The sequence below is a fragment of the Myotis daubentonii genome, chromosome 14, assembly GCF_963259705.1.
Source record: "Myotis daubentonii chromosome 14, mMyoDau2.1, whole genome shotgun sequence".
Taxonomy (NCBI): domain Eukaryota; kingdom Metazoa; phylum Chordata; class Mammalia; order Chiroptera; family Vespertilionidae; genus Myotis; species Myotis daubentonii.
The window spans coordinates 15692413-15703868 of NC_081853.1; the positions used below are offsets into that span (position 1 = coordinate 15692413).

The 11456-nt window shown below is 41.8% G+C and overlaps 1 pseudogene; it reads left to right on the plus strand.

Annotated features, from left to right (window-relative positions):
• The first annotated feature begins 8966 nt into the window (after positions 1–8966).
• On the plus strand, positions 8967–10318 carry LOC132215121 (ornithine decarboxylase-like; annotated as a pseudogene).
• The last annotated feature ends 1138 nt before the right edge of the window (positions 10319–11456 follow it).

Consider the following 11456-nt stretch of genomic DNA (forward strand, 5'->3'; position numbering starts at 1 on the left):
ACTGAGAGTGCGGTACTCTAGGTTGTAATTTTTGTAAGTATCTAGTTTTGCATATTTCTCCTAGACAGGAATATTTTTACATTAAGTGGGAAGATAATTAGGAAAAACATGTTTTTGTGTGTATTTGGGAATATTATGGTAAAGGACATTTGAAATAGCTATTTAAAGCCAAACAATAATCTAACTTTTATTTTAAATCATTAAAATGCAATATTTTAAAAAAAGAAGTTGGAATGAAACCTGGATCTTTTAGCTTCTACCCTAAATCCACCTGTTCCTCCAGTACTATACAGCCACTACTTTCTGTCTCTATAGATTTCCCTATTCCAGACATTTCATATAAGTCAAATTGTGTATTTGGCTATTTGTACTGGCTTCTTTCACTTAGCATAGTTTTTGAGGTTCATCCATTTTTTATCATGTGTCAGTATTTTATTTTTTTGTGTGGCCAAATATTATTGGCATTACATGTGGCATTATTTACATATTTTGCACATTCATTTGATGGGACATTTATTAATTAGTGTCTCCATTTATTATTTTATTTTTTATTTACTGAGTTTAGAAAAAGAAAGGGGGGAGGAGAGAAAGAGGAGGAGGAGGGGGGAGAGAGAGAGAGAAACATCTATTTGTTGCTCCACTTATTTTTGCATTCATTGGTTGCTTCCTGTATGTGCCTTGACCAGAGATTGAACCCACAACCTTGGTGTATCAGGAGGACGCTCTAATCAACTGAGCTACCTGGCCAGGGCTAATTAAGGTCCTTTTAATTAAAACCAGTATTTACTATGTAGCAAAAGATCATGTCAGCTATACCTTTTATTACTGGGCTTTTATGCATTGGGGAGAAAATATCCAAAATTAAAGTCTGAGTAGCTTTCTGGTACTATGAAGCACCAAATAATAAAGCAATAAAAGGGTAATATGAAAATTGACCCTAAGGTGGAACTGGTCACTAGGACACACACTGACCACTAGGGGTCAGATGCTCAACACAGGAGCTGCCCCTTGATGGTCACTGCGCTTCCACAGGAGCACTGCTCAGCCAGAAGCCAGCTCATGGCTGACCAGTGCAGTGGCACTGCTAAGCCGTTGGTCGGACATCCCCCGAGGGCTCCCAGGCTGCCAGAGGGATATCTGACTGCCAGCTTAGGCCCAATTTCCCAGGGAGCGGGCCTAAGCTGGCAGGTGGACATCCCCTGAGGGGTCCCAGACTATGAGAGAGTACAGGCCAGGCTGAGGGAATTCCCCCCCACCCTCCCGCCAAGTGCACGAATTTTCGTGCACCAGGCCTCTAGTGTGATATAAAAGGGAAGCAGATTTTCAGTCCAGTTGTTCTTCAAGGAAACTGGAAGACTGATTTAATTCTGTCTGTCCACAAATTACATAAAAATCACTAGGTGCCATTAGGAAAAAGTGAAAATGAAGTGTGTTTGTAAGGTTGTTGGTGGGAAGTTTCCTATTCACTGAGAATAATAAAGGGACAAACAGGGGAGGAGAAGAGATACATAGAGGAGTGATTAAAAAGTATTAGTGCTGTAACTTCATAAGTTATCTTTATTTCTCTTGAGAGCCTTGATTAACAAATTAGAGATCACAGAGACCTACAAGCAAATGTAGTTGCAAGAGCCTGAAACTGGAGTAAGGAGATGTAAATTTGAGTCCTGTCCATCACTTATAGTGGTGTTTCCTTCAGCAAGACAGTTAAGCTACCATTTCCTTCTCTGCTAAAAGTGGCAATATTTCACTGACAACTGCTGTGAAGATTAAATCAGGTGATGGGAGCACCAGGATAGATGTTTACTTTCAGTTGGTTCCCCAGAAGCCCAGTCTGGGGTCTGGTAGTAGATAGAGTCCCTAAGAAGTATTTGTTGTGAGAATAAATGAAGCATATGATAAATTATAGGGAGATATTCAAATATTCTTTCTGTAGTATTACTCCTTTCCCTCCAATTTATTCAGTCTTCCCAACTGAGTGATGAGATGTTATTCTTCTGAAAACATGAATTCCTATATAAATTTCTTTTGCCTCCTTTATTATCTATAGATATAAAAGCCTAAGCAACCAAATGACCAGTCAACTGGTCACTATTATGTGCACTAACCACCAGAGGGGCAGACACTTGATACAGGAGCTGCCCCCTGGTGGTCAGTGTGCTCCCACAGCCAACCTCCCGCATCCCCTCTCCCTGGCCAACCAACCTCCTGTGGTCCCTCCCTGCAGGCGGCCAGCCTCATTGACCCCGATCGGGGTGGCTTTTCCCCCGGGCCAGCCAGCCAGCCAGCCAGCCAACCTCCCTCAGCCCCTCCCCCCGGCCAACCTCCCACAACCCCGATTGGCCCTGATCGCCTGCCAGGCCAAGGGACCCCACTTGTGCAAAAATTCATGTACCGGACCTCTAGTAAAAATATAAAACCTAAGACACTTGATTTTTTCCACATATTTTACCACTCTTTGCACTTTTGTAGTGTACCACTTCCTCTTGAGCATTTTTTTCTCTTTGTGCACCATCCTTCTTAGAAAACTCCACAAATACAATTTGAAGTTAGTATAAACCTGAGTCTTTCTCCAGATGAAAATGACAGTGGTGTAAATGATCTTGTAACTAGGCCTATACTGGTCAGCCAGCTGATATAACACAATGATCACTTCCAAGAGTTAAAGCTTTTTGATTTTCAACAAGTCTTGGATTTGGCAAAGGAAATTTACCTATCTTCTCAAATTCAGTATAAGGCACTTTGAATTTGTATAAATCATTTAAACCGAGTTCATAGGCACACCCTAATTTATATTTTGATTAAGTCTAGATTCCCATATAATGAAGCCGGTTTGTTTAAAGCAAGATAGACCTGTAAATATTTAATAGGATAAACCCAAATCAGATTATCTATACCAGTGGTTCTCAACCTTCCTAATGCCGTGACCCTTTAAAACAGTTCCTCATGTTGTGGTGACCCCCAACCATAAAATTATTTTCATTGCTACTTCATAACTGTAATGTTGCTACTGTTATGAATCGTAATGTAAATATCTGATATGCAGGATGGTCTTAGGTGACCTCTGTGAAAGGGTCATTTGACCGCCAAAGGGGTTGAGACCCACAGGTTGAGAACCACTGATCTATACTAATAAAAGCCTAGGTGACCGTCACACCCTCACGTCATCACGAGATGGCCGCCCCCACGTTGTCACAAGATGGCCACCACAAAGATGGTCACCCCATGTCATCACAAGATGGCCGCCACAAGATGGCAGTCAGGGAAAGGCAGTTGGGGGTAAGCAGGCCAGCAGGTAAGGGCAGTTGGGGACGATTGGGCCGGTAGGGGAGCGGTTAGGGGGTGATTGGGCTGGCAGGCAGAAGCAATTAGGGGCTGATCAGGCAGGCAAGCAGTTAGGGGCCAGCAGTCCTGGATTGTGAGAGGGATGTCCGACTGCCGGTTTAGGCCCAATCCTGCAGAGATCGGGCCTAAACCGGCAGTTGGACATCCCCCGAGGGGTCCCAGATTGGAGAGGGTGCAGGCTGGGCTGAGGGACACCTCCCCCAGTGTGTGATTTTTATGCACTGGGCCTCTAGTCCTATATAATAAAAGGCCAGTGACCATAACAACATAACGACCAGAACAACAGATCAACCAGTCGCTATGAGGTGCATTGACCACCTCTTGGTCCCTCCCCGCAGCCCGCAGGCTCCAATCACTGGATGGCAGACAGGGAACCATGGGTGAACCGAGGTGGGTGGCAGCGGGGTGGGACTCGGGACTGACAAGCGGGCAGAAGGCAGACCTCTTGGTCCCTCCCCCGGCCCACAGGCTCAGATTGCTGGATGGCAAACAGGGAACCATGGGGAACTGGGGTGGGCGGTGGCTGGGCAGGACTGGGGACTGGCGAGCGGGCGGAAGATGGCCCTGATTGCAGGCTAGGCCTAGGGACCCTACCCTCATAAGATTTCATATGCTGGGCCTCTAGCATGAGAAAGGCAATTTTCTTACCAGAAAATACCAGAAAGCCACTGTGTTGTCCTCAGCAGTCAAAACATATTTAGTAAATAACTACTGTGTTCCAGGCACTATGCCAGGCTTTGGGAATACTATGGTAAGTAAACCAAGACATCTCCCCTCAGCCCATGAAGTGGGGCATAGGTCTAGTGGGAGAGAGAGATTTAAATTAAATAATCCCACAAATGAGGGAGTAGTCACAGATTGAGTGGGATGTAAATAGTCTGGGTCCGTGGTTGGCAAACTGCGGCTCGCGAGCCACATGCAGTTCTTTGGCCCCTTGAGTGTGGCTCTTCCTAAGCCTTAGGAGTACCCTAATTAAGTTAATAACAATGTACCTACCTATATAGTTTAAGTTTAAAAAATTTGGCTCTCAAAAGAAATTTCAGTCGTTGTACTGTTGATATTTGGCTCTGTTGACTAATGAGTTTGCCAACCACTGGTCTGGGTGAAAGGAACAAGGTTCTATGAGAACACACAAGAGGGGAACCCAAGCTAGAACAGAAGTGGGTTGATCAAAGAAGCTTACACAAGGAAGTGAAACTTAAACCAAAGGAAATGCAGGAGCTAATGGGGGAGGAAAATAGTGAGGAGAGCATAGTACGCTGGGGAAATAGCATGTGCTAAGGTTGACCATGTGGCCAGGGGAGCTCGGCAAGTGTGCCAGACTGAGGAAGCACCAAGGAGTTTAGGAAAGAGGAGTGGACATAGAAAGGTCAACAAAGGTCAGAGTCAGCAGGGCTCTAAAAGTCATATGAAAAATTCTTATCTTTATTATCTTTTGAATAATGAGAACCTGTAAAGGAGTTTTGTTTCATTTTGCTTATGTTGTTATTACATCACCTAGATCAACATATAAAACATTTCCATAATTTCAGAAAGTTCTTTAATGTCCCCTTTGAGTCAATATAAACTCCCTCCCCCCAACAAGGGAGCCACTATTCTTTTATTACCTTAGATCATTTCTGTCTGGCCTAGAACTCATAGGAATGGAATCATACAGTCTATACCATTGTGTCTGGCTTATTTCATTTAACATAATGCCTGTAAGATTTATCCATGGCCGAAACCGGTTTGGCTCAGTGGATAGAGCGTCGGCCTGCGGACTGAAAGGTCCCGGGTTTGATTCTGGTCAAGGGCATGTACCTAGGTTGCGGGCACATCCCCGGGAGATGTTCAGGAGGCAGCTGATCGATGTTTCTCTCTCATCGATGTTTCTAACTCTCTATTTCTTTCCCTTCCTCTCTGTAAAAAATCAATAAAATATATTTTTTAAAAAAAGATTCATCCATGGCATTACATGTAACAGAAGATTTAGAAGGGTTTGACTCAAAAAGGAAACAAAAATGTAAACCTTAGTTGAAGCTCTTAACTACTGGATTTAGGGGAGATTTGTAGTTATCAGAATTAGCTGACATGGTAGTTTAAGGGATACTTGCATACTTGCTCATCTCCAACTATATTCTTTTTAAAAAATATATATTTTATTGGTTTTGTTACAGAGAGGAAGGGAGAGGGATAGAGAGTTAGAAACATCAATGAGAGAGAAACATCGATCAGCTGCCTCCTGCACACTCCCCACTGGGGATGTGCCCGCAACCAAGGTACATGCCCTTGACCGGAATAGAAACCTGGGACCCTTGAGTCCACAGGCCGACACTCTATCCATTGAGCCAAACTGGTTAGGGCTATATTCTTATTTTTCAACTTAGGATTCTTTTCTGCCTTCTCTTCATTGCATGGAAAGACTCTTGGACATCAACCATTAGTGAACTTCATCCCAGTTTGTTGCCAAAATAAAAGGGTCTTTCTTATACTTTCTTGGGATAAATGCAAGAAATATCTGCTCAATGAGATTATTGTTTTAGCTTATGCATAATGAAAGGAATGGCAATTTCATATTTTTTAAATGCATCTGAACAGGCAATGAGATTGTAGGCTTGTAATATTGTCTTTATTCATACAATGACCAGACTAATTAATCTCTAAGATTCTTAAAGTTATATGAATTGGATCTATTAGTGGTGGTTTTGTTGACTGGCCTCTATTATCTTTCCCTAGAGCTCCATTTCAATGGAAATGTCAAGAGGAAAAAAAGGAAGAAAGGAAAAAAAAAAAAAGAAAGAAAAACTTTTTAGCTGTGTGGCCTTTGAAGGTTTGAAGATTCAGGTGTATGTAAGCATCAGATAACATCTTTTACTTAAAAAACAAACAAACAAACAAAAGAAACATAACATAAATACCCCAAATAAAATTGGTTTGCAAATGTTAATGATTATTGTTACTATCAATTCTTAGTGACTTTATTCACTTCAAAGGTACATTGTTAATGCTTTTGTTTTACTATATGTGAATCCTTTAACTTTGATTATATATTTACTTAATTGCTATGATTAGCATGTGGAAGTCTACTAGTATAATTCCTCTGTATTGAAACATATGGGAGCTTCCTGTCAAAACTTCAAAATTATAACTAAACTACAGAACAACCATCATTCAGAATCACCTGAAATCTGGCTGAATGGAGGTCCTACAACTTCAGAATTAAAGAAGAGGCCACATTGAGACTGGTAGGAGGGGCAGAGACACAGACTGGGCTGGTCACACCTACATATTTTATGAAATGTTAAAGGGTCTTCTTTAAGAAGAAGAAGAAGCCGAAACCGGTTTGGCTCAGTGGATAGAGCGTCGGCCTGCGGACTGAAAGGTCCCAGGTTCGATTCCGGTCAAGGGCATGTACCTGGGTTGCGGGCATATCCCCAGTAGGAGATGTGCAGGAGGCAGCTGATCGATGTTTCTCTCTCATCGATGTTTCTAGCTCTCTATCTCTCTCCCTTCCTCTCTGTAAAAAATCAATAAAATATATTAAAAAAAAAAAGAAGAAAAGATAAAAAATATGAACACCAAAATGGCAATAAATACCTATCTATCAACAATTGAATCTAGAAAACAAAATGAACAAGAACAACAAAAATAGACTCACAGATTCAGAGAACATTTTGACAGTCGCCAAATGGGAGGGCAATTGGCGGGGTGGGTAAAAAAGGTGAAGGGATTAAGAAGTACAAATTCGTTGTTACAGAATAGTCATGGGGATGTAAAGTACAGCATAGGGAATCTATAATAATAAAAGTGTAATATGCTAATTAGACCATACAGCCGAACAACCTTCCAGACGTCCTTCCAGATGACCTTCCAGATGAAGCCAGGGCTGCAAGGGCTGAGGCAAGCTGCCACAGCTGTGAGGGCCAAGCCCCTTGCATGAATTTTGTGCATCAGACCTCTAGTATAGTCAATAATATTCTAATAACTATGTATGGTGTCAGATGGGTGTGAAATTATCAGGATGATCACTTAGTAAGTAATGTCTAACCCAGGGGTGGGCAAACTTTTTGACTCGAGGGCCACAATGGGTTCTTAAACTGGACCGGAGGGCCGGAACAAAAGCATGGATGGAGTGTTTGTGTGAACTAATATAAATTCAAAGTAAACATCATTACATAAAAGGGTACGGTCTTTTTTTTTTTAGTTTTATTCATTTCAAACGGGCCGGATCTGGCCCGCAGGCCGTAGTTTGCCCACGGCTGGTCTAATCACTGCGTTGTACACCTGAAACTAATATAATAATAATGTATGTCAACTGTAATTGAAAAAAATTTAAATTATTTTTAAAAAGAAACATAGCCCTAGCTGGTTTGTCTTAGTGGATAGAGCATTGGCCTGTGGACTGAAGGGTCCTGGGTTTGATTCCAGCCAAGGGAACATGCCCGGGTTGCAGGCACGATCCCCACTATGGGGTGTGCAGGAGGCAGCTGATCTGTGATTCTCTCTCATTGATGTTTCTATCTCTCCCTCTCCCTTCCTCTCTGAAATCAATAAAAATATATATTTTTTAAAAAAACATAAAATTATTATATTGGCTAGAATTATTGTAAATATTACTATTTCATTCTTGTATGAAGAGGGTTTTTAAAAATCTTCTTTTGCTTTAAAGTACGAAAGGATATAAAGTGAAAAGTTTCTTCCAGCCCATTCCCTTTCCTCAGGCAACCAATTTGCTAGTTATTTAGGTAGCCTTCCACAAAAGTTTTATATAAATAAGTGTATATACTTAACTGCATTTCCTTTTCTGGGGGTACAGATGCTAACTTTTTCTTCTTCTTTTTTTTTAGCATATAATGAGCTTCAGAAAAAAAAAAAGGGAATTATTTTTGGCACATAATGAGCTTTTTTATCAGAAAAAACATGAGTAACTACTTCATAGAGTTTATGTGAAAATTAAATAAAGTTAACCGATGTAAAGCACTTAGAAAAATGCCAGGCATGTTGTAACCTCTATGTTAGTTTTGTTGTTAACCTTCACCCAAGGGTTTTTCCCCCATTGATTTTTAGAGAAAGTAGAAGAGGGAGGGGCCCATGGGGTCAGCGTGAGGTGCCCCTGTGCTCGTAGGGCATTCCTACTGCTGCACCAAGAGGACACCCATCTTCTGTGGACTTGGAATTCCTGGAGAGCTGCATTTATGAACAACTGGCAATACTTTCTTAAGTCCTACCCTCTTCATTTTCCTTTGTGTTGTGTTTTGGAACATCCAAAAACTATGAAGATGAACAACATTGGTAATGAAGAGTTTGACTGCCATTTCCTCAATGAGGGCTTTACTGACAAGGACCTTATAGAGCAGTGGTTATCAACCTTGGCTGCACCTTAGAATCACCTGGGAATCTTTTTAAAATCCTGATTTCTGGGCCTCATCCTCCAGAAATTCTGTTTCTTTGTTATGGGGTGGGGCCACAACATTAGTCACAAAGAAACAGAATTTCGGGAGGATGAGGCCCAGAAATCAGGATTTTGAAAAAGACACCCCATAATAAAGAAACAGAATTTCGGGAGGATGGGGCCCAGAAATCAGGATTTTAAAAAGATTCCCAGGTGATTCTAATGTGCAGCCAAGGTTGAGAACCACTGTTCTAGACCAAAAAATTGATGAAGTCTCTTCTTCCAATGATAAGGATGCCTTCTCTGCTGCAGATCTGGGAGACATTCTAAAGAAACATCTGTAATGGTTAAAAGCTCTTCCTTGGTATACCCCTTTTATGCAGTCAAATGCAGTGATAGCAGAACCATAGGGAAGACTCTAGTTGTCATCGGGACGGGATTGGACTATGCCAGCAAGACTGAAATACAATTAGTGCAGAGTTTTGGGGTGCCTCCCGGGAGGATTATCTATGCAAATCCTTGTAAACAAGTGTTTCTGATTAAATATGATGCCACTAATGGAATCCAGATGATGACTTTTGATAGTGAAGTTGAGTTGATGAAAGTTGCCAGAGCACATCCAAAGGCAAAGTGGGTTTTGGAGATTGCAAAGCAGCCCGTCGTCTCAGTGTTAAATCTGGCGCCATACTTAAAAAGAGCAAGCTTCTTTTGGAACAGGCAAAAGAGCGAAACATTGATGTCATTGGTGTCAGCTTCCACATGGGAAGTGGCTGTACTGACCCTGAGATCTCCATCTCTGATGCCCCCTGTGTCTTTGACATGGGAGCTGAGGTTGGTTTCAACACGTATCTGCTGGATATTGGAGGTGGCTTTCCTGGATCTGAGTATGCAAAGCTTAAATTCGAGGAGATCGCCTGTGTAATCAACCCAGTATTTTCCAACAGACTCAGGAGTGACATTCATAGCTGAGCCAGGCAGATACTATGCTGCATCAGCTTTCACGCTTGCAGTTAATATCATTGCCAAAAAACTGGTATCAAAGGAACAAACAGGTTCTGATGATGAAGATGAGTTAAGTGAAAAAACCTTTATGTATTATGTGAGTGATGGAGTAGATGGATCATTTAATTGCATCTTCTATGATCATGTGCACGGGAAGCACCTTCTGCAGAAGCATCCCAAACCAGATGAGAGGTATTCTTCACCCAGCATGTGGGACCAACCTGTGACAGCCTTGATCACATTGTAGAGCGCTGCGGCTTACCCAAGATGCATGTGGGGGACTGGATGCTCTTTGAAAACATGGGTGCTTACACTGCCGCTGCTTCTATTCTCAATGGATTCCAGAGGCTGACCATCTACTATGTGATGTCAGGGTCGGCATGGCAACTGATGTGGCAAGTCCAGAACAACTTCCAGCCCGAGGTGGAGAAGCAGAAACACCAGCGCTCTGCTTGTGTCTGGTGCCTGGGAGAGCGGGATTTCAGCTCCTGTTAATGTGTAGATGCCATTCTTGTAGCTGTTATGCAAGTGTAGCTTGACTTAAGGGACTTGGGGAGACCATTTAACTTAATTATGGATAATTTTGAAATGTCTTTGTAAGTGGGGTTGGCACAAATGGAAGAAGGTGGAAGGCCTAGGTGACGGGGTCATACTTATCTGTGTTCCTATGGAAACTATTTGAATGTTTGTTTTATATGGATTTTTATTCAATTTTCAAACATGCTACTGCAGAGTGCCCCTTAGCTGCTGGGCAAGCATTTGTAGCTTGTACATTGGCAGAACAGGCCAGAGGCTTAGTGTTGTGACCTGTTTTAACAATGAAGTACCTTGAAAATTTTAAAAATAAAATAAACATTTATTTTTATTCATTTCAGAGAGGAAGGGAGAAGGAGAGAGAGATAGAAACATCAATGATGAGAGAGAATCATTGATTGGCTGTCCCCTGCACAACCCATACTGGGAATCTGGCCCGAAATCTGGGCACGTGCCCTGACTGGAATCGAACTGTGACCTCCTGGTTCATAGGTCGACACTCAACCACTGAGCCACACCGGCCAGGCTCTATATTAGTTTTTTATTGCTGTGTAACAAATTACCAAAAAGTTAGTGGCTTAAAGCAATAACCATGTACAACCTCACAGTTTCTATATGTCAGAGTATGGGTATGGCTTAGCTGGTTTCTGTGCCTGGGTCTCACAATGCTGACATCATTGTGTCAGCTGGGCTGCTTTCTCACCTGTACACTCAACAGGAAAGAATTTTCATCTAAGTGCTCTCAAGCTGTTGGCAGCTGTAGAATTCATGGCAGCTTGCTTCTTCAAAGCTGATGGGAAAGAGAGTCTGCTGCTTGGAGGATCTGTCCTCAGGGAATGCGTATGTTCTCTGTTTTGTTTTGTTTTTTAAATTAAGATATAATCCATATATTATAAAATCTATCCTTTTAAACTGTATAATTTGTGGGTTTTAGTATATTCACAAAGTTGTGCAACTAACAGCATATCTAGTTCCAGAATATTTTCATCACCCCAAAGGTAATCCTATAATTAATTAGCAGTCTGTCCTCATTCTCTCCTCTCCCCAGCCCCTGGTAATCACCTATCATCTGTTTCTATGAATTTGCCTATTTTAAACTTTCATATGAATGGAATGATACAATATGTGACTTTTTGTATCTGGTTTTTCTCTTAACAAAATCTTTTCAAGGTTCTTCCACATGGTAGCATGTATCAATATTTCACTC